Source organism: Zingiber officinale, chromosome 6B (assembly GCF_018446385.1).
Source record: "Zingiber officinale cultivar Zhangliang chromosome 6B, Zo_v1.1, whole genome shotgun sequence".
Taxonomy (NCBI): Eukaryota; Viridiplantae; Streptophyta; class Magnoliopsida; order Zingiberales; family Zingiberaceae; genus Zingiber; species Zingiber officinale.
Window position 1 is genome coordinate 107,179,287 of NC_055996.1, and position 5,328 is coordinate 107,184,614.

Here is a 5,328-nt window from a genome sequence, read left to right on the forward strand (position 1 = left end):
TGGTCCCCTTAAGGCTGACAAGAGGCGGGTGAATTGTCTTGAAAATTAAAATCAAACCTTTCTTGACTTTTCAAACTAATTTAAGAAACACTTATTTAAGAAAAATTGATTAACAATAAAGAAAGAAGAGACGGATCTTTTACTTAGTTTGCAATCAGAAGATTGCAAGTCCACAATGTTGAAAGCTCACTATCAAATCTCCTTCTAGCAAAGAAGCCTCTTACAACAATTTAAACACTAGATTACAAAGTAGAACAGAAAGAAGATAATTTTCAAGTATTGTTCTGAACTACTAAGACCATGGCTCTATTTATAGCATGCTGGTCAGATCTGACCGTTTACTAACATGGCAGCTCCGGGTGCCTGAAAGGGGTCCGGGCACTTGGGCATGAATAAAACTTTATCCATATCACAACACTTCGTAACAGCCAGCTAAGGATAAACTTTTCTGGTCCGGGCGCCCGGAACGTGCTGGCATAACCCTCGAATAAGGCGCGTGCGGAGGCGTCCTGGGCTGCCCTAGGGGGTCCGAGAGCCTGGACCAAATCCGAGAGCCTAGACCAAATCCGAGAGCCCAGACAGTCCGGGCGCTTGGACTCGGTCCAGACGCTCGAACAGTCAACTCCTTGTTGACTATCTAGTTTTCCTCCATTTTGGCTCCGTTCGCTTGGGTGATTTCGGCCATCCAGAATAAGACTCACCCGAACCCATTTTTTGGCCTTCTCCTCGAGCAAGTTTCTGCTCCAACTTCTCGTCCCTTAGAAAACGATGTGCGCTTCCTTCTCGTCCGCTAGTATACTCTTTCACAGCATCTCGTCTCTCAGACGTACCGAATCCATCGACTCTCTCTCGTGTCATCCTTCTCGCTAGCTACATCTTTCGCTTGACTTCCTGTGCTCCAAGTTCCTGCATATTTAGACACAAGATATCAAACACACACGGGACCTAACTTGACTTGGTTGATCACATCAAAACTATCACGGGATACTTATATGATTATGTGTAAACCGTTGAAGATATCCTTGATCATCGCATGTAGTTGGCTTGAGGTTTCTCCATTCTGCATTTTGATATTAAATAAGGAATTTAATAAGAGGTCATGTTTCATTACCCTTGAGGTGGTCGTTCCCTCGTGTAGTTCAACTAGTTTGTTCCACAACTTCTTTGCATTGTTGAACGGTCTGACTTGGTTCAGCTCTTCCATGGTCAACCCACATTGGAGGGTATTTAGTACCTTTGTCACACCCCAAGGGTATACTTGTCCGCTAAATTGGACAGTACCCCCTAGTGATAATATAGGAAATATCGATATCACACCATTTCAAGTTAATATAACACCGATGCAACATAAAATCAACCAAATAAAAATGTTAATGTGTGTATGTACGTATGTACATGTGAACGTATTAAATTAACAAAGAACATAACCAACAACATAAATATTTGATATAGAAAGAAAACCAAAATTTCAAACAGCGAAAAGTACACCAACAACTCAAATAGAAATCCAAACTCGAGTGAGACTGACAGTCAGGACCTCTGAGTAACATCACACCTCCTCTATTTATTAACCTGAAAGTCAAAGGAAAAGCAAGGGATAGTGAGTACAACAACTTAGTGAATAGAAGAAAATAGCGCATGAATAATATACTGTCAGGAGATTAAAGGAATGTAGCCTCAGGTGAAGTACTTACTATAACAGTAAGAGAATCAATATGATCAACCACTAATGAATCATAACTAACTACATACTCATCTACTAACCTGTTCAATTAGGTGTGATCAATAAATTGAGAGTGCATACGGTACATCCCAACCTGCATGAACAAATACATGATTGATATATAGCAAGTATATAACAAGCACTAACTGTAGGAGAACGTTCTACTACGGATGATCCCATGGGCAGTCAAAGTAAACAAACAGTCACTGTCTGCAGGCGAACTCACTACCATGAATAATCTCATGTGTAGACAGGATAAATAAACAATCACTATTTGTGGGCGAACTCGCTACCACGAATGGTCTAGTAGGTAGACAGGATATATATATAGCTGTCTAGTTACGAACTGCACGAGAACTCGCTACCACGAATGGTCTCGTGGGCAGTCATATATATCATGATCGTCGATGACTCTCTCAACCAAAAAAAGGAGACAATGGTAGACATGATATACTAACGGTCGATGATGACTCTCTCAACCACGAATGGGAGAAAATGGTCGATAAGATATACTAACCAAGGGTCTAATAGGATACTCGAAATACTACACTATTATCTTACTAATGTATAGACATGAGCCTATATAACAAGTAAAGGTCTACTTGGATACTCGATATTCTATACTACGATATAAACCTACTAATATATATGCAGAAAATAGATAATTAGGTCCCCAAAATACTAGTCAACCAATCTTATCAAGAGGATACTAGTCATCTAGCATTAATATCTCAATTAATTCCATAATATCATCACACATATAATAAACAACGGGATCAAGATTAAGTAATCCTAGGGGTTGATCCGAAGGGAAAAGCCTAATGGAATATGCTACCTCTCTAATAGGGAGTAATTTCCATCAAATATAGGTCGATACCATCTCACTACTATATATGCCCTCACAAGTATACAACCATACTACATGTAATATCAATACTCTACAGGCATGAGTCTAAGTATATAACCATAATATAATATAAATACATGAACATAAGCTTACAACTAGACTATGGTATGGTAATATCATACATATATATAAACTAAATTATGAATAACAACCAAAACTGCATAGCTATCAATAATAGATCAAAATATAAGAACAAACAATAAGGTATTATATTTAGGGGTAATATATAACATATTTAAGGTAAACAAGTAACTATGACCTAAGTAAATCATGACATTAAACAATCATGCACTATGATCAAAGTTTCTCAAAAGACAAGTAAAATCTACCCACCTGATATGTAGTTGAGAAGTAAAATCTACCCACCTGATATGTAGAACATGTTGACTATCTTCACGTCAAAAAGTCTACTTCAAATCAGAATCTTGCAACATAGAACACCCATCATAATCCTGTCATACCACTACTAATTATGAATTTAGTCCGCTAATTAGATCTAATAGGATTTACTTAACCAACTTACGATTCAAGTCTAATTGCTTCGTTACCCTAGCCGATTTTCTTCTGGTGGCTGCTCACAGCGGTTGGCAAACAATGCCAACTGATAGTGGCTGGTGGTGGCTAGGACAGCGTCAGTGACCGATATAGCTGTGGTGACGGTTGACCGCAACAGTAGGTGCTCGCACTAGGCAGGCATGAGGGGGCGGTGGCGCTGGCCACATATGACTGCGGCTATGTGCTAGCAATTGTGGCAACATCTGGCCGGAGTGGAGGCATCCGGTCATTTATGGCCGCGGTCAGGTTCGGCTGTGTATGGCCACGGTTGCGGCTAGCCGTGTTTGCCCTGTGTAGAGGAAAGGCAGCGTCGGACGTAGGAAACAGGTGAAGAGGGCAAAAGTGATGGCGACAGCCAAAGCGTCGCTGAGGTCGCCTCACATGAAGAGGGGCGGATAGCTGGTCCATGAAATGGAGGGTTGTCAGCTTGCCTGGTCGGAGGCGGTTTGCCGGTGTCTGAGCACGCGATGGCGACTACATCGGGCGAAAGATGACTTAGGCAGAAACGATGATGGTTCGTGCTCGCGACGGAAACGAATCGGAACAAGGGTGATAGGGCTGATCGCTGTGACCTCTCCGATGGAGGAGCCCATGGGACGGGGCCAAAAGAACGGCACCGACGGTGCCCGCAGAGAGGAGGCAGCGATGGTACGAACAGAGGAGGGTGGCAACATCGATCGGGAGGAGAAGGATACGGGATAGGGCAATGGGATCCGCGGTGTTTTAGGTTTAGGAAAAGAAAATTAAAAAAATGAGTTTAGGAAAATAAGCATTTTCTTATTGAAAAATGATATGTTGAAGGAAAAAAATTTAAGGAAAAGTTTAAGAATAAATACATAAAGTGATGGGGCTTACAAAAAATGAAATAGTGAGTCATGACTTTATGTGTCTATCCTTGAACTTTTCCTTGAGTTTTTTTCCTTGAGTATATCATTGCTCTTTCTTATTTAAATAGGTCTGCACAAATAAATTTTCCTCTTATCCACTTATCCTCATAAAATATAAAAGCATTCATTTAAAATTAAGAAAACTTTCTAAAAATTTCAATACAAATCTATAAGATTATTCTTTATTATTTATTTATCGTATCTCACAGCCTTGTTATCAATCTGGGTCTTCTTCTTTATATTCGGGTTCCAGTCCTCCGAGTTAATAGGTGTTTTGATTGCTTTGTCAACCGGTGCCTGGTATCCACATTAGATTGAGAACCACTACTCGATATCAAGTTTCAGGTAAGACCTTTGTTCTCTTCTTCCAATACGGAAAGTCATTTCTATTGAAGAGAGGAGGACGAGCGGTATTGTATCCTTCAAGTTGGGTCATTTGAATTATCTTGCAAAACAGATGAAAAAAATGTCCCAAGACTAGGTCTTGGATTAGTAATGTTTGAAGAAGAAGAAAATATCGACGACTCGAGTGGTGTTGCACAAACTTCGAGTAAAGATCGAATAAGGAAGAATTATTTAAAGAGGTAAACTTTACCAATTCAAATAAAATATAAAAAAACTAAAATATGAAAAATAAAATAATTCCCCCAGCTTGATTGGTGGTTGCACCAATTTAGAGCATAATCTTACTCTGATATCATTTGTTGGACTAAGACGCACGTGAGAGGGGGGAGGGTGAATTAAGTGGTTTTAAAAAAACTTATCTTTTTCTTTTTAAATCAAAAGTATGCAGCAGAATTAAACATAAAAATAGAAAGAAAAAAAATAGAAGTACGCGAAGTCAGTTGGTTTTACTTAGTTCGGAGGATTCAGCGATTCCTGCTCCAAGACCTAGGTCTCGTAGACCTATCGACGGGTAATCCACTAAAGACTTCTTCCAAAATCGCTAGAAAAAGGGATTGAGTACAATAAAAGAATAGGAAAAGTGTAACAAGCTATATTTTTCTTTATGCAAAAATTAAGTACAATATTAAACGTTCATTACCTAACACCTTCGAAGATGATCGGATCAGGCTTGGTGTTGGGCAGTTCCTCAGCAGTAGTCGGGCATAGCAATGTCGTAGCATAACTGTAGCACGAAGCCAAAGTAGTCGGAATATCAAACTGATGCGCAGAAGCTTATAGAAGAGATGTGTGCAATGCCTTGGTAGAGTAGCCCTTTTAAAGGGGATGGAAGGCACCTTCAACACCACTGA

General features: G+C 39.8%; 1 long non-coding RNA gene across 1 annotated transcript; it reads right to left on the reverse strand.

The window, feature by feature from the left end:
- Positions 1-1,348: 1,348 nt before the first annotated feature.
- Positions 1,349-3,897, reverse strand: LOC121988760. Its single transcript, XR_006114095.1, has 2 exons — positions 3,154-3,897; positions 1,349-3,082 (listed from the first exon to the last, which is right to left on the reverse strand). It is a non-coding gene; the product is annotated as an uncharacterized LOC121988760 (long non-coding RNA).
- Positions 3,898-5,328: the final 1,431 nt, after the last annotated feature.